The sequence below is a fragment of the Battus philenor genome, unplaced genomic scaffold (assembly GCF_028537555.1).
Source record: "Battus philenor isolate CCGP_79_NKW_IND1 unplaced genomic scaffold, ilBatPhil1.0.hap1 SCAF_1, whole genome shotgun sequence".
In the NCBI taxonomy this organism is placed as follows: domain Eukaryota; kingdom Metazoa; phylum Arthropoda; class Insecta; order Lepidoptera; family Papilionidae; genus Battus; species Battus philenor.
In genome coordinates this window covers 16,250,766-16,276,022 of record NW_027181661.1, presented here as the reverse complement: position 1 = coordinate 16,276,022, position 25,257 = coordinate 16,250,766, and the positions used below count along the sequence as shown (strand labels likewise).

At 33.0% G+C, this 25,257-nt stretch overlaps 1 protein-coding gene across 1 annotated transcript in view; it reads right to left on the bottom strand.

The window, feature by feature from the left end:
• Positions 1-22,659, bottom strand: part of LOC137932814 (proton-coupled amino acid transporter-like protein pathetic) — a 45,772-nt gene extending 23,113 nt beyond the window's left edge. The window contains exon 1 of the mRNA XM_068776492.1: positions 22,512-22,659. The gene's annotated coding sequence lies outside the window, so the exon portion shown is untranslated. The remainder of the gene's footprint in view (positions 1-22,511) is intronic.
• Positions 22,660-25,257: the final 2,598 nt, after the last annotated feature.

Here is a 25,257-nt window from a genome sequence, read left to right as displayed (position 1 = left end):
TCGCGGGTTTGATTATCGGGATACAATGTTATATAATTCACCCTTTGTGCGTTAATTATATAAGATTGTCGCAGCTCACAAACAAGTTTACAGAGGACGGGCAGCATTGCCCTTTGCGTAACATAATGACACACTGCGACCGGCCAGCTTGTCTACCTAGTGTGGCGATTATGGTATATCCTGTAGACATCTTAACGAGAGAACTACGCAGCGGGTATACGACGAACTTTCTTTAAAAGACCATCCTACTTTTTAATTGAGATAAAATTATAATAAATAAATTACACTAAATTATTAACTATCTTTAATCGTTTTTAAATGAGTATAATTAAATTAAATGGGTGAATTCATAGCTCATTTGTGAGTAAAAATCTTTTACGTCTATTTCTAATCACCTCTATAAAGTGAACACATTCTGTTTAAAAATTAGGTTACATTTTTTTTTTCTATTTGAATACGACTGGCGAATATGTTCTTTCATTTTAAAATCCGGGGCAGGTAGTAAATTAATAATTATTTTTAATATGATACATTACATACAGACTATATATACAATTAACCTGTTTAAAGTTTGTACATCTAAATCCAATCATACTGTATAAGTGAATACGTTTCATAGTTAATACGTTATATAAATATTGCATAACTGGTAACATCGCAGTAGTTTATCGATTACGTTTTCAAAGGCGAATGTATATATATTAATTCGTTGCCAAGGCCGAGTAACCCCTTCGAGAATAAAAAAAAAACCGGCGGGGTCCTTACGAGTGGCCGTCAATTGCTTTCAATTCGCACTCGACGAGTGAACGACACTTGGAGATATTGCAATTGTGCATCATTACGATGCACCCGGTCGGCGACTGATGCTGAACGCTTTACTGTTCGCACCCGCTAATGGATGTAAGTCCCCCCGTTTCCGTTCACGCCACGGTATCCACCGATCATTTCTCAAGTGTCATAACTGTCACGGCTGCGATGTGTGATCGGATAAAATGTACACATTTATATCATCACAGATCCATTTCATATTTTACTTTGGATGATTATGTCATCATGATCATATCAGCAGATTGGACCTTCCACTGCAAGACGGTCCATCTAGTGGAGGCTTACTTACCCACGCTGTGAAACTTTCATCCTCAACTATCCATGGCCACTTTATACGAGAAATTTTTTGGAGCTACTTGATATTAGTTTTTCCGAAGATCATAAGTGTACACGAGAAGAATGCCAGATGTGCATTCCAAACTCAGTTTTATAACTGCACCTCATGTTGCTGGCCATAGACTTTTCCCATAGATTACGCGTGGCCACGCTATTAAGATTTAATCTCATGCTTCAACTTAAAAACAGTTGATAAGATTTACCTAGGTTGCGGTTCGATTGTAACAGACAATTGTCTTGGTTTGGATTAGAAATAATCACTGCTGATAAATAGTGACAGAAAACAACAAGATCCCGGTATATTCCGTGATTGAAATACAGAATTTTCTACAAATTGGCACACGGCCCATGTGATGGTATCGTGGTACCAGTATATTCTGAAATACCGAGAGATCTGTATCTTAAAGTAATTGGCACTGAGTGTGTGTGATACTATCGTGGTACTGGTGTATATACTAAAGTATCGAAATGTCTATATTATTAAGAAAACTGACGGTGATTACACCTATACAGGATGATTCGTTATAGCTTTAAAACATTAGAAGGATGAATACGTAGCTCATTGCCTGTTAATTAATGTATAAAATAATAACATAAATATTTAAAAATTAATGTTTTCAGATATAATAAATAATGGTGAAGCAGTTCGAAGCAGCATTATCTAAATTCTAGTTACTACACATTAATTATTGTTTACTCTCTCTGCAGACTTTGTACTGTCAAATGTTATTGACCTGTTGTATTACAAAAATATATATATATATATTTCAAAGTAATAATTAAATACAGGTTGATTGTAAATCGATGTAAAAGCTTTAATCTGCTGTCAAATGACACACTCATCCCTGTATAAACATTATACACCTATAACTGAACACTCTGTATATTTTTCTTGAATACATTATCATGTATGTTGCTTTAAATGGTGTTTCAAAAAGCTAATAATTTTTATTTATTTACAAATTTTTACACTTCGTATAATATGGACATAAAGGAAAGGCGGGACGAAATGTATAATATTATGAATTATATTAATACAAGAGAAAAGGAATGTCCATGTTATGTCTTGAAACCGAAAATAGTTGGATCAATTTGCAAACACTTTCAGTTTTACCGGTTAGTCAACATTGGAGAACATGTATTGACCTTGAAATTGTATTAAATAGCACCGGTAAGTTACTCGTCGCAACTTGTGATAACTTACACGTGCTTAAAATTCACTTCGATAAGAATAAATATTAGTAGATTAAGATATTTTAAATAATATTAGTAAATTATTTTATATTAACGTAAAGAGGTTCAATATTAAATGATCAGTGTTGCTATATTGTTATTTATAATTTCACGGATTTATGAAGGCAAAACAAGTTGAAAGTTAACCAATTTTTTTAATTTTTACACGTATCATAAACTGAATACAATGCTATTGTCAATAATTATAGTAACTATTCCAGAATATACTACTAGACTACTTCTATAATATATAATACAATTTATAAATTTGTACGATCCGCATACTTCGTATGTAAGCAATAAAATAATGAAGTCGGTTCCACAGATGATTTATTTTTGAGCAATAACCACACTTCATATCAACAATACCCGTGGGCGGTTTGCAGTTCTTTAAACATGTTTATGCGGTCCACCTAGCATTTCGTAAATTGAATTTACTTTATCGACTCTCTCCCAACAATATAATACCATGAAAATTATTATATTAAAGTGGTAGTACATACTAAACCAAAACAGTGTTTGGAACGAGTTATTCGCACAACGACTTGTTCAAACATGCAATAAGAACGCGACGCGTATGCGCAATTTTTTGTATTTAAATTGCAAAAGAAAACTTTACGTAATTTTAATTTTACATTTTTTATACTAATGTTTTTTGTTTATAAATAATTTAATATAATTACTCTATGTGCGCGTCAAACAATTTTAAATTGGCCTCTTAATTAAAAAGGTTGTTCACCCTTGCTTTAGTTCATACATAAATCGATAAACGTAGAGTTTAATGCGCGCACAACACTAGAGTCAAGTACAGGTCTATTTCAAGAATATACCCAAAAGGCAAGGCAATACGCTGTACTATTGACATACCGCGCCAACACTAATGCAAACATAATTAGCGATTTCTCGTTTCGATACGAACGTCCATGTAAGGTAATAACGGTTTTTAAATGTCACTCCTCTTTTCTTTTAATACAATAGTGATGTGAAATTCTTTTATATAAATTTTTTAATTAATTTCTCTTTTGTTGAATTCTTATTATAATAATGTTTATATAATAAAACCAAGGTCATATCGAATTGAGAAGACCATGTGAACAGGTGGCCGCTGGAACCTTAAGGCTTTAGCATGGAGACCATCGATTGGAAAACGCACATTAGTACCCACAAGGTGCTCGATGCACGCTTCAGGGAAACCAGGGACGGCATATATCCAGTAGCGTACAGCCTACAGATGTAATGATGATGGTGAAATTTGCAAAAAGAGAAACAATACAGCATATAACATTACATAAACTCGTATTAAATTAAAAAAAGCTTTTACTTTTCAATCGACGTACGCCCTCTGTAAGGCATAAGTCTCTCCCAAATATCTCCACGATGTACTGTCGTGCGCTGCCCGTATCGAACAACTTTCAGCGACCGTACCTATGTCATTGGTGCGCCTACCCACGTCGTATTTACCGGCCTTCGGTTGTCATTTAAGAAACTTTCATACGATGTGTTTGTTTTCTTACGAAAAAGCTTACGCATGCGTAAAAAACAAAAATTAAAAAAAATTAAGATTAATAAATAAATAGGTAATCAACTAATAAGTATATACTGCATAATCATTTTTGCAAAGCGATAGTGATCTTATATGCAATGATTATGTATTTTATTTGTAAAGAGACTATGTAAACACACACAAATACACGCTGTCATTATTAAATTCAGATTCTCTGATGTTGATATTATTAAAAAACGAAAATGCGACGTTTTATGAATTAATAAAACACTTGTAAGATACGCATAAGTTAAGTAAGCAAATTAGAATGTAAACATACGTTACGATACATGATCCTCGTGAACTTCGAACGCGTTATAAACACGACGATATCAAATTGATAGATAAGTTTATATTACGTCAAATATCAAGAAAGAAACAAAACATCTATTACAACATGTAATATATTAGGGGTACCGCAAAGTTATTCGCTTTCTTAGTTATTTAGTGCTACTTTAGTTAAAACGACTACATTTTAAACAATTTTTTATTTCTAATCAATAATATATTCACCTTCGTTATCAACAGCCTTTTATATATATCATTATATTATATCATTCACCTTCGATTATTGTTGATTACAAATAAAAACTTGTTAAAAATGTAGTCGTGTGAATTTAACTTAAGAAAGCGACATTACTCTCCGGTTCTCCTAATATTTACATATAGTAAATAATAATTAATATAGTATGCAAAAAAATTACAAGTGCCGGTTTCATATTCCCACGAATATAGACGTGCTATCAAATCGCGGTTAACAAATGCGGGAGACACCAAATGCGACCGCATTCCTAAGCAATACAAAAGCTTGTGTTGCATTGTACCAATTAAACCACATTTGACAAAACGTTCGTTAAATTATGAAATATTATATGTTCATACATAAATTTCTAGTGTTTTTTTTCTTACATGTATAATAAACAAATGCACTGTTTGTCGCACAATATAAATATATAACACCACGTGTTACTGTCACAGGAACATCCTGATAATCGTCACAAAAAAGTATTATAAAGAAACATTATACATGAATAGATAAAAGGACACTTGGTACTATCTTTACAGTTAAGTTTTAGCTCTTAAACAATAGCCTTTACCTAACATCCGTCATCTGGTACAGTCCATTGTTTGATCAGTGACTTATTGTCCCTTTTATTTATACAGTACAATCGATTATTGGTGTCTGGATATGTTAAAGTGTACTCAGCTAATGTAACAGAGACGAATTATGACGAAACTAGATAACCATTCGCCCTGTGTGTTTGTATGGTTACATAAGGTATTTACTTTATATTAATAGATTTAAATGAATATTTTTAATATTTAAACGGTGCTTATTCTTGGAATTTGATGTCTAAAGAGTAGACCAATATTTCGCAGACATCATGTGTGTTTTTAAATTCTAATAATGTGTATAACAGTACACATTATTCGAATTTTATATATATTCGAATTCGAATTACGAGAATATACGAAATTGCTATTAATATTGATTTAAAAAATATGAAATTATCAATAGGTTAAAGTTATATAATTTAACTTTATTTCCAAAGATATTATTATTTTCATTTCAGAGAAATGAAAATACATAAAATTAGTCGATTGTCTCTTTCCAAAGGTCGATGTGCAATATTTATCGCCGGGTATTGAATAACCTGGAACAAAACCGCAAGAGACTGTGACAGTTCTCTTCTTCTTCCAAAAGAGAAGAGATGCTGACGCAAGTAATGATCTTACCTTACTTGCGGTATCATTTCATAAGCATTAATAGTTTTGGAATTTATTTGAATGTAATCATCGGGAATCTGGTTTAATAAGACATGTAAACATGTATTTCATTGTACGTTGTCCGTATAGCTTTCATTATGTAGTAAAGCTTTAATGTGTCTGTAGATATTTCATTTCACACAGCCCAAGGTCGAACGTATGAGTATAACGTGAACAGCAAAGTGTTTAAGTATAGTTCGTAATAAAATCAATATTGCTGATGACATTGGATTGTTTATGCAAATTATTCGTGTAATGACTGGTTGTTTTTCCTTGATACTTTTAGATTTAATGTAACTGTTTTTACATACATTTTATCTATAAATAAATAAATAAATATTGATTCTATTTTTGGTTTAGATGTCAAGAGTTGTATGGTTTAAGGAAATGCATATTAGTATTTAAGTTTTTTATAATTGTATGTGAAACTTCTTTTAGAAGATGATACGAACTTGGGCTAAATCAATGAACTAACACACACACAATGTATTATAATATATTTTTTGTTAACGGCATGTCCCATAAATGAATGTCAAACCGTAACAATCATTGTCACATAATTGATGCCATTCAAAAAATATGACCTTGAAGTTAATTTTATTACTGCGACTAAAACTTTTTATAACTTCTATTTATTTTACAATTACCGTATAGAATGTTGTGTGAGTGTTCTAATGAAAAACACGGAAACTTGTGACAGCAGACGAAGACGATCGGGAAAGAACGAAATAGAAGCTATAGAATACAATAAAGCACCTCGCAATCTAAACAGTAAAAATGGTAGAAAGAAGTATTACTTTTAAATGTAATATGGGTAATGACGTACTTGTAAACTGTAGCGTAAATTTATAATGTAGTAACATATAAATCTACGTAACAGTATAATCGAGCCCGCTGTAGATAAATATACAACCTTATTTCAATAACTCCACGGCTGTATGTAAATCTATAGAACGTGATGTATTTAAATTAATATTCTTTGCTTCCATCTACGCATTATTGCAGTGGATTCATAGATGTCTTCTAAAAGAAAAGGTTTAAAACCTCTTTGATATTAAAAAAACGAATTGTAAATAATAATAAAATGTGTAGGCGACACATTTTATTATTATTTACAATTCGTACCTCGAAAGCCTAATCTAACTTATATAAAGTTTTTTTTTTAAAAAAAAAAAACGAATTTAATATATGTTTATATACGATGTGAACAATAATAGTATGTTTGTAAGTTCGTTTTTATTTCTTTTTAAATGAAAGGCTTCATGAGGCAACGGAAATTTTTCCGCGAGGTTTTAACGTATGAAACAACTCTCTTTATTGAAATAAATAATTTGATATATCCTTGACATATGAGATAAAAATATTTTAATTTAATCAAAGAATGTAGTAATGGTACGAATATACGAAATAGGAGTAACGGTAATAATGTAGTATGTAGTATGGTGGCTACGTCTTCTTTTATATATACTCCTATAGTAAAGCTAAGACCTACCTATAAAAATCGCTGACCGGTGAACGGTGAAACGATGTGTGTGACTTCTCGTCGCTTTAATTTTGTCATCGGTCTACCTACATGGGGATCCATGTCTACCGGCTCGTGGTCGCCACTAATGAACCTTTCGGTCACGACGACCTCAAGTGAGCGATGTATCTCGCTCACTGCCACTCCAGACAACCTTTTTAGTTTTTCTTTAAGTGAGTTCGGTGGTCTTGGTTCTTTTGCGATCTCGTTTTTGATTTGATCTCACAGCAAAACTCTAAGCTTAGCCCTCTCCATTGTTCTCTGGATGGCCTTGATCCTTCTCGTGATGTCCTTCGTGAGTTAATAGCTTAAGTTATATAATGTTTTACTTATGTTATTTTAATTTCTTAGCAAGGGGGTTCACATTTACAGCAACATAAGATCCCCATATTGCAAAAAGATATTCCAGATGCGATTTCATTTATGTATTCTATAAAATAGTCCGGAGTTTGTGAGAGACAGTTTGATGACTTCCGTAAAGCTATTATTACAAAATTATTGAAAGAAGTTTCGTTCTGAAATAATTGATCTGATCTTTCCATGTTAACTATTCGTCGACCTATAATCCGAGGTATATTTCTCTAATTTGTTTGATTGTGTGTCGTGTAAAGTCCGGTAGGTTTTCGTCTTTTGCGACAAAAATAATGAAGGATATTTTATCATACATATAATTAAATAAATTGTATTTAAATAATTCATTGTGCCAGTTTATAACGTGAATGAAAACAGAAAAGACATGTTTTATATGTATAAAGGTTGCCTAGTTAATCCAATATTGCTTATATTATTTATGTAAATTAAGAATAAATAAACATGTACATGAAAGCTTCATTTATAATTCTACATGAGTATATAGACCGAGTTACGGAACATGGGTGTTCAATATACTAAGTTAGTACATCGTGTAACGCTATCTGGCCATCATGCTTCGTTTTGAATAACAAAACATTACAGTTCCACCAACATAGCATTAGTACGACGCCATCGATCAAAATGACACTTCCAAGAATCCATAAGCAATGTACCTTATTCCGATGCGCAAAATCTTTTTTTTTTATTTAACAAAAAAAGTACGTCTGCCGTAACTGTACATCTATTGCAAACTATGAATGTCTATTATCTATTCTAAATAATTTATGACAGTTACAAAAGCGCAAACGATGTCGCAACGACTAAAAAAATATCTATGTACAGGTTGATTGGTTTTAGGTGTAAAAACTAAAATGAGTCAATATCTAGTTTGTTTGTTTTCAATTAATATATGGTACACTAAACAAAAATTATAGTTTCAGAGATAATAAATTACATAATAATAATAGAGTAGAAAAAAATAGTTTTCAATATTCAAACGAAAAGATCACTTTAAAAACACAGAACCAATCACTTTGTATAAGAGATTTCTACGTATGTACTGAATCATGCGGCCTAGAAACTTGAAATTTGGTAGGAATATCTCTTACGTACAGTAGAGGTCAGTTAAGAAGGGATTTTACAAAATTCCCCCGCAGGATGGTTTGATGGGGGTGACCATTCTTAGCGAAGCTGGCTGGGGACAGTCATTTATATATACACCAATACCTCACTTTGCGTCGTGGTTACGTTCTAAAAAAACGCGACGCAAATTGAAACGCCGTAAAGTGTATAAGATTTTCTATAGCCAAACATGTAAAGATCGAAGATAGGTTCCAGGGTCACGAAAATACTACTTTTTAAAAAGAAAATTAAACAAAGTAAACATTTAAAAAACAAAAATAATATAACTCCGCCAATAAATAAATTGGAATAATATTCACCCTTTTTGTAATCAGAAACAACACGTAAAAATTTATATATATTTATTATACTCTTAAAAAAAACACAACACGCTACATTACAACACGCTACGTAATTGAAACTGAACTCTTAAAATTAGCAAAACAAAGTGAAAATAAAACTGTATTCAAATTGCGTTGATTTTAAGTTAGAAAGGGAATCCCCTAGTTTTCTTGGCATGGCGCAATTAGAAACAAGTGTTGCTATCTTTTAGAAAAAAAAATAAAGACTCAAACCCAAAACAGCGCAGCTTCGAAAGCCTAACGACGCACAGTGAAAATTAGTACTTTAATCAGTACTAATTTTATATTGTAAACGTAAATTTAAAATAAATGACTCATAATTTAAATGTTTAAATATAATTTAATAGAAACAGTAACGTCGTCTGTATGTTTAAAATATCTGGCAACAAGTTATAAACGTTCCACTGAGAAGATAATCACGTTTTTTGGTGATCAATTTTACTGCATTTATTTGAAATGTTACAATATTTATTTTAATGTTTTTATTTTATTTGATTTCTTTTATTATGTATTCGTTCACGTCGGGAATCATTTGTATAGTACATGTGCCAGGACGTTTTCAAGGCTAAAGTTTAGGAACATCGACATACCTTAACAAAAACCTTGAAACTGGGGAGCAAACCGGATTGTTCGCGCATACGTTTGTTTGTAAACCAACACAGCCGATCACTGTTTATATATACATTACTATTTGATATATTCTTTTTATGTATATTTATTTGTAATTATATTAGGAATAGCAACAATTTACGTAACAAAGCTGTGGTAGTTCAGCGGTAGAGGACTAAGACTTGCGATACAATCTTATGTAATTCACATTTTCTGCCTCATTTATATAGGATCCTCTGTGTACCATAATAACACGCTATTATTACATATGCCAAGTGTGGTGATTGTGGCATATCCTATATAAACATGTTTGGGTAAGACCTATGACTTGCAGTGCATCTATAGGCCGAAAAGACGAAGCCTTATGGTTCATATAGAAATCTACTACAAGGCATTGGCACCCCTAAATATCGCCATGATGACAAGTCTTCGCTTCGCTTCTTCCAGCGACGCCTCGAGATTTTGGCCACCCCACGCCACAAAATAATTATTTAGAAAATCACAATGAATGACGTGCGTTTAAAAATCATTACAAAATGTGATCAGATAATAAAATTGTAAAATAATCGATTGGTTACTTGAACAATTACTTTTATACTTAGAAATACTAAGTATATTTCATATTTCTTACGTCATAAAAAGAAATCGATTGGAAAATTTCTATGAACGTAATTATTACAGTATTTGAAGCTAATATGTTGAAACAAGTAAACACCCGATTGACGTTAGCGCCTATGAAGTGCCAAATGACGTAGTTTTTGAATGTTTGAACAGCTGGTTGTGGCTCAATGTAATTAATAATAATAATAAAAAACATTGTACCTTTTTTTATCACAGTTTAGTATAATCTACGCATTTTATTCATGCATATGTAATCACAATTCAATGTCAATAATCATTAAAGTTAAATAATATTCGAATGAATCTATCTCAAATTTTTCATATATATATACTAGCTGATCCCGCAAACGTTGTTTTGCAAAAAAAAAAATAATTAACAAATAAAAAATAACGGTTTATCGTAGAGGGGTAAAAATTTAGGGTTGTATGTATTTTTGTATGCTGTATGATAAATAAATAAATAAATAAAAATTCGTCAAAATTTTTTTAAAGGTGAACAAGCCTTATCACTTAGGGATATGGAATATAGATAGTAGCCGATTCTCAGATCTGCTGAATACGAATATAAAATTTGGTAAAAATCGGTCGAGCCGTTTCGGAGGAGTTCAAGTTCGAACACCGTGACACGAGAATTTTATATATTAGATATAAGAACGGATTAGGTGGACATACGACTTTGCTAAGATCATTGGAAGACGCTGATTGCAGACCACTTCTATCCGGTCGCTCCTTGGCTCGCCTGTGGTCTACGCTGCAGTCCCAAGCCGCATATACACAACATAAACACTACACATCTACTCGGGTACAGCAGTTTACTACGTGCGAACGTCATCATACAAATGAAACTTGTCTGACCAGCTTCTGTTCAATTTTTAAGTTCACGGACCCTTCTGCTCCGTGAACTCAGTTCCGATGAAGCTGTAAAAGCCGTCGGGCTAAGCATTACCTTAAACCGAGAATAAGCTATCGAGTCCGATCTAAAATCTATAGGGGAGGCCTATATCGGTTTATCAGTGGATGTGTTACGGCTGAAAAAAAATGTTATGAAAATAATAATAAAGTATTATTAAAAATACATTACGCAAACCATTCCAAGAAAACATCATCTCACTTATTGACATATTCTATGTGAAAACAGACCAATGCAAATTTTAGTGCGTCAGAGGAAATATTACGTATACATAATCCGAAGCAGGTCGTTTTTGTTTCAATAATTCAAACAAAACAGAGGATTATAAACATCTTTAAATACGGTGACCTTCTATTTTGCTGCTCGTGTATAAGCAAAATGTTGACAACCTAATATTCATTTTATACCGTATGATTTGCATATTAATAGGATAAGAATAGAAAAAGGTACAGAGTTCTTCTCGTAGGAAACTCATTGTGGTTGATATGTCAAAAAAATTATTGAAAAATCCTATCATAGTATAGGATTTTATACCTGCGGAATGAATTGCTTTACTAATGTATTAATATGTGTACGGAATATTAGGCCTATGCCTAGTAGCGGGCGTCTATAGATTGAACAGAAGAAAAAGTGACTACGAAAATGTTCCTCCGAATTTATTGTAGGCTCTTTTCAAATCGGGTCCCATTTGAGAGCTCTTGTAGCTTAAATTCGAAGGATTCTATTATCTTCTTGATCTTCATTGCTGAAGGTCACGCTCTTCTTGGAAAGCCTTGACCGAAGATTTGACGAGTTGCCTTCTTAGTTTTCTTTGACCTTCCTTCCTGAGCGATCTCGTCACTGTGTGGCCGTCACCACCCGAGATCTGCCATCGAGTTGATGATCACCCTCTTGGTCTCTATCCCTCTACCTTTTCTACGACAACCAGCTTATCTAGACTCTGGTTGACTCTGAGCTATGTGGCAGAGGTAGCCAAGAACTTGCTTGCAGCAGATAGCGGAAAGGCTTGTCTTTATTGGGTTTTGATAAAGAACAGATTTGATGGTTCTCTTGGCAGTCCCCGGAATGCCTAGCATATTTTGCCAGCACCACATTGTAAATGCGTAGATCTCTCTTCGGTCTGTCGTGTGAATTGTCCAGAGTTCAGATGCGTATAAGATTAAGAGTTGGAGACACTTCGATTCTGCCGTATCCTGGTCAACTTACTCATCGCATTCTTTGCCATTTGTGTACGTCTTAGAATCTTCTTATTGCCCGCGCCCGGATCTGTGGTCATTAACCCCAGATATTCAATTTCCCTTACGTACACTATACATAGGTATACCTATGAACACGGGCGAGAGCTGAACTTCACTTAACAATACTTTGATCTTCATCTTATTGATTTGTTGCGACCATCCCACTCTCAAGGTCGCAGTTGCGTCAACAGTGTCGTGTCATAAGTGTTTGTTGATATATTTCCAATTATCTAAGTATCTCGTAATTAAAAAATAAAGAAAATACCTGTAAAATACTATAAAAAATATTCCTTTCATTATTTTCTTCTTTTTTTATTAAAATTTAAATCAATTAACAGGTAAATAGCATATTGAATTTGGCCTTCTCTCGTTATCAAAATAAGATAATTTCGTTGAAGTGTTCTTGAATAGCGTTCAAATTGTATATTGGCTTCATTTGTTTTTGTCGGAAAATTCTGAAATATTATTCATAAGCTACTTGCATACAAAGTAGTCAAGAATATCAAAATATATTCTATAAATGCCAGCGCAGATTTAATCAAGAAATATATATCAGAATAAGGTGTTTAGAATTATTGGAAGAAGTATAAAAATGTGGAGACTGGACATCCTTTGCTGACATATGAACGCACCCTTAACCCCACTTGTAGGTGATATATTTTGAATCCGTTCTTAGTTTACCTCTATTCAGCAAAAGGAACATTCCTACTAAATTTCATGTATATATAAGCCTAATGGTTCTAGAGATAACGTGATGAGTGTACATGGCTGTATTAGGTAAATTAAAGTACATATATATATACATATATATATACATATATATATATATATATATATATATATATGTACATATAAATATAGTAGACAGTAGGTAGTTAATAGGATTAGCATCAGACGTTTGACGTAAGAGAATTTCCAGCGACAAATCCATCCTCAACGTTCAACATACGATTTACCTTATTTTCTATTATTTCATTGTTTGTTTATATCAATGTTTGACAAAGTACATTCATTAACGCGAGATAATTTTAAAACTTCACATCATTTTAATAGTAAATCTGTCGTCTTGGTATTCATATCCGTAGATACGTTATCACACAACCCTGTCCGATATTGCACATTGTGAAAATTTAATAAAATAAAAAAATATATATATTAATTGCTGCGAATAAACAACGACGACGATAGAAGATAAAATGTGCACTTAATAAAATAAACAGACGCAATCCTTTGAGGTTATTGGCTCAACAAATATTACTATTTGTACTTAATAAAATTTCGAGTGAAATGACAAAAGGTAGATATGAACGAATTCATACAACTCAAAGGCATTCATTCACTGTAAGGTGTAAGCCTCCCCCAAGGATATCTATGGGGGATACACAACAATCGCCACGCCTGGCAGGAGGATTTGCGATCGCATTGTGGTATAGTAAGCAGAGGATGCTGCTGCCTTCTCTGGTAACTTGTTTGTGAGCAGTTGCAATTCTATATAATTAATGAACTAAGTTTGAATTATGTAAGATTGTATCACGGGATTCGAACACGAGACTTACTAAGCTACTTCTGTTCGAAATTATCTTTTGTCAATCGAAGTCCAAAATTTTAGACTATAATTCCGTTTCAAGTAAATTACAGCTATCAACTGATTCTGTAATGTAACTTCTGACAATAAAAAAAGCAACTTTAATAAAAATTAGAAAATATAATATTTCAGAAATAATCTATATACGGATATTAAAATGAATCCATATGTCATTTGGTCAAGCCGTAACATGAGAACGACTTTGCCGATATCATTCACCTTTCTTTATTTGTCTTAATACTTTAAAGGATGTTCTTACATAAAAAAAATGCGAAGACACTAGAGAGATGTAATTAATATTGAATCTGTGCATTTGTCAGTTCAATGCGAACTTCGTACCTTTGACAGTATTGAACAAATTAAATAAATATATATATTATTTTGGAATGTCGCCGGTGCAGAAAGTATATAAATAAATACTAAAATGAGTATTACTCATTTTTGATTATATTGTACATTTCTAAACACTAAAGAAGACATAAATTACTGAATTAAATATAATGCTGAATTAATAATGTTATAGTTTAACTTATTGCAGCATGTGCATAAAATCAGTTAATAATCTTTTAAATATAAATAAATGGCCATAATTGGGTTTAAATAAAGGCCAACCGACGATATAAGGTTTAAGATATTTAGAACTAATGTGTAAATGAAAGAGAAAACAAGTGGAAGAGAATAAGATAAGTAGAAATATAAAAATAAAGACATAAAAAAAGTATATGAAAAAGATATAAATAATTTGGTAGTAATTTACAAACAGTAATAACGGTAGACCATAAGACACGATAGTATATACAAAATATATAATGGACAATATACCACCAAGATACTTGAAACGATTGCGTTCTAATACGTTGAAGTGTTAGAGAATCGACGGAACAAAGAAAGTATTTTAAAATAAGATAATACTTCGGCTCATCGCCAAGTCTTCGTCAGCGCTGTTGAAGTCCCTTTGATATAAACGCTGAACAAATTGAGACAAAAATAATAAGCGTTCATTAATAATGAATATATTTTAATTTAAAATCAAAATTTAATCTGATATTATCTAAAGATCAACGTGCTGTGATAATTAGAAAGTATTTAAAAAGTTTTCACACCGAGTGCAATCAACCCTATCAATCAATGTGACGTTTAAATCAAAATTATCAACATCAATTAAGACTAAATACAAAGTGTTTACACTAATCATAGATAATGTCAACCATCTCTTGAATGTAACAGATAAGCCACTGGCTTATCTACGTCTTTGCTATAAATAGAGCCCTTGAAAACGAATCGAATTCAGGTTCCAATTGCTCTTTAAATTCAAGCTTTATTCAATTTGTCATTCAGAACATCAATTTAAGATATTATACGTTCAATTTTGCATCGGATGAATCTTATTAAAGACCATTAAACCTGTTAGTATATAAAAGTCCTCACAGGAGATGTTTTATAAATTACTAACCATTATTTATTATAAATATATATATGACAAATACATAAGTACGTATGTTTGTAAATACGTATGTTTTGTACACGTCAACTACTCATTATTAGTACTTCTACTTTTTCCACACTATGGTTGTCTGTAAGAGATTGCCTTGTGTGATAAGACAGCCTTTTGTACTTTTTTATATATTATTGTGAAACTATTTAAATGTATCCTAACTTGTACAATAAAAGATATATAAATAAAAATAATTCAATAAAGCGAAATAAATACTCGATTGTATAGTTCATTTGTCAATAACTTATTCAAATCGACCTGTATAATGTGATCACGTTGAAACATGTCTCGAATTAAATCAAAGTCCTCTCACCGGTGGACTTTCGTAACAATTCATTCTTAGCTAAACTTTGTTTTATACATATACAGATTAGCTATTTCTCATCGTGATCATTGTGTTTTGGAATATGACGGGCCGTTTCTTATAAATAAAGCGTCCATCAAATTTGACACAAAATTGGTTCGTAGTGTATGCTTAAATGTTATAAACCTTTGATTTTTTTTGCTACCTAAACTAACAGACGTTCTGACCTTAATGAATATAGATCTAGGTTACGTGGGTGACACTACGAATTTTAATAATTCATAGCTGTCTATACTGTTCAGATTCTGTGACACGGAAACGGCTTTAGGTGTGAAAATATATACGAATAAAATCGCATTAGCATATTACACGTGGCGGAATATCGAGGAGAAGATGAAATGTAATACGTCTTACAAAGAAGGTGACATCAAGGTTTTGGTCTTTAGGTGTCTCGTCCACGACGACTTTTTGATACCGTCCCTTGTCTGATACGGTACTGTTGCGAAGTGGTCGTTGGCTTTGTGCCTTTGTCCACAATATTGTTGCGATGCAAAAAAAATATCCACCATTCTCCCCCCGTAGCGAAGCAAATGCGACTTATACGCGTTATTAGCGAACTAATCGCTATATAAAGTCGCAGTGAGTGAGCGGCCTTATACGTATACTTTGTTATCAAAATACATGAGCCTCATATTTTCAATGACCATAGCACCTTGAAATCTAAATGCGAATTGTCTTCAAAAATTAACTTCTATAATCTACATGGCCAAAAGACATGGTAGCTGGTAAAACAAATTGATTTAACTAATCTTGCCTTTGATAACAGTCTCTTTTGTATTTCGCTCATCTGAGTGTTAAAAATTTTACGAAATAAAAGGTTGTCAAATATCTCCCTTCCGCCTTTTTGTCTTTTGAATTTCGCGGCTATGTACAAAGCGCTACAGAGCTCGTATCTGGCAATACTATACATAATTTGAAAGGTCTTGACATAACCTACAAAACGACGCTATGCATGATTAGTTTGGATATTGCGTTCAACAGTTATAGACGTGTAAACATGGAGTTTACTAACGCCGAAATTCGCGCTATTTTAAAGTTTTCCTTCGTTAAAGGCAAATCCGCTAGAGAAATGTTCCGTGAGATTAATGGTGTTTTGGGGGATGGTACTCTATCACTTCGAACCGCGGAGGAATGGTTTCGACGATTCAGAGCCGGCGAAAATGACACCATGGATAAGCCAGCCGGCGGAAGACCTGTGACGACAAATACCGATCAAATCATGGACTACATCGAGTTAGACCGGCATGTGGCATCTCGTGACATCGCCCAGGAGATGGGAGTTAGTCACCAAACCATTTTAAACCATCTGCAGAAGGCTGGATACAAAAAAAAGCTTGATGTTTGGGTGCCGCATGATTTGACGCAAAAAAACCTTCTGGACCGAATCAACGCCTGCGATATGCTGCTGAAACGGAACGAACTCGACCCATTCTTGAAGCGGATGGTGACTGGCGACGAAAAATGGATCACATACGACAATATCAAGCGAAAACGGTCGTGGTCGAAGGCCGGTGAATCGTCCCAAACAGTGGCCAAGCCGGGATTGACAGCCAGGAAGGTTTTGCTGTGTGTTTGGTGGGATTGAAAGGGAATCATCCACTATGAGCTGCTCCCATATGGCCAGACGCTTAATTCTACCATCTACTGCGAACAACTGGACCGCTTGAAGCAGGCGATCGACCAGAAGCGTCCAGAATTGGCCAACAGGAAGGGTGTAGTGTTCCACCAGGACAACGCTAGACCACACACTTCGTTGATGACTCGTCAGAAGCTACGGGAGCTCGGATGGGAGGTTTTATCACATCCACCATATAGCCCGGACATAGCGCCAAGTGATTACCACCTGTTCCTGTCCATGGCGAACGCCCTTGGTGGTGTAAAGTTGAACTCAAAAGAGGTTTGTGAAAAGTGGCTGTCCGAGTTCTTCGCAAATAAGGAGGGGGGCTTCTACGAGGGAGGTATTATGAAGTTGCCGTCTAGATGGAAACAGATTATCGAACAAAACGGCGCATATTTGAACTAAATCCGATCACTGTAACACTTTTTATAAAGCATTGAATAAAGAGCAAAAAAGCGGAAGGGAGATATTTGACAACCTGTTATAACGGTATCAAACACCACCAGAATAAACTTGGTAATTCGATATAGGTGTAGAAGGTTTAAAGGGTTGAATTTATAGCCTATTTACTGTCAATAAATGTATAGAAATCCTTATACAAAAATTAATTGTTTCAGATATATGATGATACGTTTTCTAAATCTAAATTTAGTACATTTTAAAATCAATGTTGTTTACTATTTGTCTCTAGAGACTGTTAGAAGTTATTATCCTAACGCATTCGAGTAAAAAAAAATAAAGGCAACATTCTTAAACATGATGATAGGAAATAAGTGTAACTTTAAAGATTTTTACTGACAAATGACCTATACAATCACCTCTTTAAACCTTTTGCACTTATAACCAAGTATACAAAGTATAAATAATAAATACGTCATAATCACCGATATGTCATGAAATACCGCTAAACGTTTTCATGATTAAGTTTGATATTGCTAGGTTGCCGGAAAGAATAAAGCAAAGTAACATCGTCTGGCTAGTTAGCGAAGAGGGAGTACGTCAGACTTTTCTGGAGTAATGTAAGAGAATAATTAGAACAGTAGTAAAACGCAATAAGACATTAGTCAATAGAGAGATAAATATTGTTAACAAACTGAAAAACCGAAATAAAAATTGTGACATAGAAATGTATAATAATAACGATTGTAATAATAAAAATAAAATTGATACAGTATTCTGGTGGGCCGAAGGAAAAGAAAGGAATGAGAAGGATAACAGAGGAATGAATGAAAATCTTGAGGACAAAATTGGGGAATGGAAATACCAAAATTTTGTGTAATATCGATTGTAAATAATGTCCCAGCTTAACCATTGCAGGGCAGCGTTTAAATAAAACTTATATTGCAGACATGCGACTAACCGGTTTTTGACATTAAATAGATTGATCTTCTGCTCTTTTGCTGTTTATTTTTAAACGCATTACCTCCATTGTTTCATTAATACCTCCTTTTTCGCTTTTAAAAATCCATAGAGAAGTAATAATTTTTATTGCAATTTAATTTTTGAAATTTTGTAACCTAAAATCGTAATAAACTTGAATTTTTTTGTCGCGAAAATATGACTAACCGATTAAACTTATTTAGTAAATTTGACATTGCAGACTTTTTTAAATTTTGCTTTTACTTTCCCGCCATCCACCATAATAACAATTTTTTTACACTTTCTTTTTTTTTTACAATTTTATTACACTTTCAAGTCCAATGGTTTAGTGTTACCAATTACCTTCTTTTTAACAAGGTAAGATGTTTTGGTTAACTAGCGAATCCCTTTCTAGTCGGTTGTCAATCTTTTGTTTTATCTCCGGCAGATTTCAATTACTTTGACTTTACATGGCAGACTCTGGTTTTTTACTTCTTTTTTTTCAGCCGATGGAGGCCCACTGCCGGACATAGACCTTAACTATGTCGTCGGTCATTCTAGTCGGAAGGGGGGACCTACCCATTTAGGCTTTACATTGATGTAATGAAAATAATTTTAAAATGAGAATAAAAAATCATATCGGTATTAACAAAGTTTTGTATTATATCCAAATTTTAATTTCTTGAATCGAATCTATAATATGGTGATTCGCGGGGGATATAGCGTCTAAGAAGACTCTATCAAGAAATATTCCTACCAAATTTCAAGTTCTTAAGCCTTCTCCTTTTCAGCCGAAAGACGCTGTTATCCAGCGACTTCCTGCGACCTAATGGGCAGACTATCCACGCTGCGACTGCCGGCTCGTGGTCACCACTCGAGAACCTATCGGCCCAACAGCTATAGGTTGCACGAGCGATGTTCCTCGCCCACTGCCACTTTAGACGAGCAATTGACTTACGTCAGCGATCTTAAGAATTAAAGTCTCAATTTTATTTAAAATCAAATAGATTTTGTTTTCGACCTTTATTTACGCTGTTGCCTTTTGAAATTTGCAGATCATATACGGAGGCAGAGCACAGAATGCGCTCAATCTATTTCACGAGCTCGAGAGTTTCTTGGGGTGCTTTCCAATGGCGTATATAAAGAATAGAAATTGAAATTAGATCAAGAGACTTAGTAAACACGGTAACAATGTAAAAATGTAGGCAAAAAAATATTTTTACGCTGTCTATGGAGTATAGATCCTAATAATAGTAAAAAAGGTGTACATAATATTTTTCATATGTACCATAATATTTTTTGTTGTGGTAATAAGCGTTGAGATCCGAAGACAACATTTTTTTAGAAAAAATCGGTAATATTTAAAAAGTATGAAATTATTTATATTTATAAATAACATTTTCTATATTTGTAACGTTAATATTTGACATGTCAAAAATTTAAGATAGCGATAACATTAAAGATATGATGTTACAAAATATTATGAAACACAAAATAAGATAACAAAAATGCGTTCTGTTTGATCAGTAAATTTAAAGTTGTTTTACCAACATTCAGGAGACAATAACGTGTATTTATTTATTCATTCATTCTCAGCCAATATACGGCCACAGGGCTTCCCCAAAGAACGCCACAATAGCTGGTCTTGCCCGCGTATAGCGACTTTCCGCGACCTTAATAAAATCGATAATGTTTATACAGTGTTGTGAGCACCGGTAGCCTAGTGGTCAGGACCGATACTTGCGATCGTATCGGCACGGGTTCGATTCCGGAATACAAACTTATATAATTAACAGTTTATGCATTAATTATATGGTATCGCAGCTGCTCACAAATGAGTTTCCAGAGGATGAGCAGCAGCGTCCCCTGTGTACCATAATACCACACCGCGATCGCCAACACGCCTGCCAAGCATGGCGATTATGGTATACCCCCAAATATATATTTAAGGGCTTATGTCTGGCCGGAGCCGTCTATAGGCTGAAACGGTATAGTATTTATTGATAATAGGCGCCAATCATACAATTAGATGGTTAAAGACCACTTGGACGATCACCTACCCGCTGTTCTCATGACGTCGAATCAATAAACTCTCCATTACTACAGTTCCAAGGAAAGCAAAGGGTTGGATAGTACGGAAAGAGATCATCGATTCCATCAAGGCGTTTCAACGCGGACATTACCTTCAGAAATGTTCGTACCATTTCGTACAATTACTAGTATATTTTGATTGGAAGCCTGAGTTACTAAAGAGGTGGACTATACGGGGACTCCTGGCTGGGGCCGCCGAACTAGTAAGTCTCTTGAACGGTCGTCCATGGAGGATTTAAAATTCCTACTTTTCCTCGTCCTTTGAACATAGGCTAAAGCTATAGATTTCCAATAGTATCTGTGAGAAGCGGCCTGCATTCAGCGTCTGACGACGATATTAACAAGATCGTCTAACGCTTGTCTATAGCCACTTCGGAACTTTAAGAACCCAGCAGCCTTCAGTTTTGACCATTTCTACTTCAACTTACTGGGCTATTCGCTTACTTCCATTCGTCTACTGATCTCCTCATTGTTAAATCGATCTCGTAGACGGATTGTAAGCTTGCTACTGAACCTGATGACAGACTATATTTTTTAAAGTCAGCTTACGTTATTGTTGTAAACCAACAAGGAGGTATTATGTATGGTACATAGAGAACGCCGCTACTCATCTTCTGTAAAATCGTTTGTGCGCAGTGGCAGTAGCATATATTTAATGCACAGTGTGAATTGTATAAGATTGTATTTCGGGTACGAATCCGCGACCTACGATCGCAAATCTCAGTCCTTTTATAATATTGTATTACATACAGCCGTACCTTGTTTAATTATGACAGTTTGTATCTATTTAAAGATTTGAATCAATTATAACAATTTACTTTCTACTGCTCGTACATGCGTAGAGAATTAATAGGACGAAAGCATTGACTTGTGATTGATTGTACGTATTCCGGAAGTCAATGACCGCTAGTGTTCATTAAATTTTACAGCGAGTGTTAGTGTCGTGAGTTATTAGCTTTATTTTTTGTTTTGTACATAGACCGCTTCGGACTTGCGGTCATTTGCGGCTATTGCCCCAAATTATCTAGGTCAGTGTTATAAAAAGTGACATAGATCTTTTTCACACTCATACGTATTGCTTCCCTGTCACTTTTTAATTATTTTAAAATTAATCGTCCATTTAAATATACTAAACTAAATAATAAATAAATATAATAAAATATAACTCATCTTTACATCACAGTTAGGACGAGACTAAAATCATTATGATAAAACGTCATTATGAGATTTTGTACACATAAAAGATAAGGTATATTTCATGACCTACATTGAAAAAAATTGCCTCAAGCGCAATTAATAATTTGACATTAATTGGTACGTTAAAATGTCAGAGAAACGAATTTAAAAATTAAATGTTAAATAATCGGAAACTGATAAATAATTTCAAACTTTTTTTTATTTTTAAAATAACCACCAAGACAATTCAGGTATCCCGTCTCGTTGGCATTTATCTTTTGAATAAATAAAAACGTTATAATAAAACGTGTCAAATATATTAAAAGCTGAGAGAATTAAAATTAAAAAAAATACGATACGTTATCATTTGAAAACACTTACCCGATAGACGTTATGTGGCAGCTCCGAAGCCGACAGATATAGGTTATAATATGAGCGATTCACGGCGCCACGTGTTTTTAAATAGGGCGTTGAGCGCGCGACCAATCCACGCCTTAGTTAAAATCGGAGTGAACGAAACGAGTATGCGGTGTAGATACGCAACATGCAAAGCAAGGAAAACCGATTGTTGCGTCATAAAAAAAGAGTAGGGATTACAGTAACGTCGATACGAGACGTTTGGCGGCGTACGAAACGTCAGCCGTTATTAACCGGCCATTTTAGAAACGTACCAAATTAATACGGACATTAATAAGCAAGGTGTATTTTGATTTTGGTACGGTGCTTTGGCACGCACGCTTTTACGACGCGCGTCTTAAAGCTTAAATTCGGTACACTAGATGCGATGCGAATTTGACGAACGTAGTCGAGTTACACGTTACCGCAAGTACAGATGCACGCAAAAACTTACAAAAAATGATAACTTCTTTCATACCGAAGTTTTGTTACTCTTATTTATTACATTATAAAGTTCTTAAATTATGTTATAAATAGTAAAATAATATGTATTATTATTATAGCACAAACATTTCCCTAATTCGGAATGTTGAGAGTTGCATCGGAACAAGCAATTACGAATATCGCATCTTTGGTTATGTTAAATCCTTAAAAAAATCCATACTACAATCTTTTTACAGAGCATTTTTTTTCTTTGAGAAATCCAACTTTAAATCATTTTTCTTTCAGTAATTTGAAATAAAACAAATGATATAATCATCGAATAGTTTTAAAGAAATTCAATTTTTTTAAAGGGGCGAGCAACATTAATGGTCACATTTACACAACAATCAAATCTAACAAAATGATATCTTAAGCCTCATTTTGTTCATTATAACATTTTGGATTTTAAAATAAATAAAAACACTTGCTAATTATACTCAAAATTAGACTCCATTGTTAATAACACAAAAGTAGGAATCACTGTGTACAATGAAATACGTATGACTTCCCAAGATGAAAAAGAATCAAAAAGTAAAACTTTCCATCGCAAACAACACTAAGTAATTTAACGCGTGTTTTATTCAGAGTAAGATTGGAAAATAATTAACGTCTATTTAAAATATCTCGTTTGAGAACAAAAATGTAAAGAGATTGTCATTCATTTTCAGTTGATCCATTTTTAAGATGGTTAACTTGTTGTCAAGTTGATCAGTTTTCATAAGTTTGTAGATCTTGTTCGTCTTCATCTTTTCGTGTGTCTACTGATTAAAATTTTGTTTATACTATAGAATAATTAAGATATATGCTATAGCAAAATATTGTTTGTCTATGGTTTTAAAAATAAAGTGCACAGACTATATCATGCTTACTGTTTCAACAACAACTACTGTTACACTAATTTTATAATTATTATTGCTGGTTTAAACATTTATTCATACGAGTGTACGTGTGTAAAAAGTCGTATTTTGTAGTAAGGTGAGTTAGCGATAATAATAATTTTTAATTGACTATTTATTTTTAAAAAGATTGTTTATAAAAAATAATTTAATCTGAAGGTTATTAAAAATATGTTCGTCTGTTATTTGATATAATTTAAATTACCACAAATGGTTATTCAATAAATCAAAAACATTAACTTTAAAAAATACATTCATGGCCAAGCATTGTTATGGTAACAATATGATGTAAACATATTAATGTTTCGATTAATTAAACTATCGCTACGGTTTAATAATAATTTATTCAATATCACATAACTTTGCTTTTGAAATATAAATACAAAATATATTAAAAATCTATTTTGAAAATACAATTTGATATTAATTTTTATTTATTGTAGACATTATGTAAATGTGAATAGTTTTTTTTCCCGCGTCTTGTCACGTAACGCCATTTTGCCGCTAAAAATACGCTGTGAAGTTATTCGCACGAACTTCTCAGCAGTTCAATTTTGATGGGTTTAATTTTCAAATTATATTATTTTAGTTGCGTAATAATAAACTTATAAATTATTACATATTTTCTTATTTTTCCGTATAATTCAAAAGTTTTTCTTAAGTAACACGTAATAATTTCATACAAAAATTTTTTTGCAAACATGTGATATATGTATGTTTTATTGCATGCTGTCTCAAATTTAGTTTACTAAAATAGTTCTATTTTTAAATATGTATTGGTTATGCGTTTAATGATTTTTAAACGAAATGCGATAGTAGTTTTAATAATATGCGAGGCAAAAAAATATTAAAATTCATGAGGAATGTTACTGAAAAGATTTCTCTGTTCTTATTTTAACTAATACAAGAAATTGTTGGAATCCTTTTAAGTAAAGAGTGAGCTTAATTAATTTGATTAATGTTAAAAAGTATTGTCATTTCAAATAGTAAACGTACATTATAGATAAACAAGAGGTATTAAAATAAATTCTTATCGGGAAAATATTTGCTATTCGTCTGTTGCTAGCTATGACAGTGCGGTGGTAAGCCGAGTTTTGTAATATAATATCACACTAGATATAGCGTACTCATACTGGAATTCGGTTATTTTTAAACATGTTACATAAATTCTACATCTATAGAAGACTTCTACCTAGACGTTAATTTGTTGGATAAAATAATTAGGTTAATTATAAAGGATGATTGGATGTACTAGTAAAAGATTTAAAGGAGTTTTAGGAGCTTTAACACCTATTTTTAATCACCCCGTATAAAGCGATCACTCTGAAATATGTTACACTATTTTATTCATC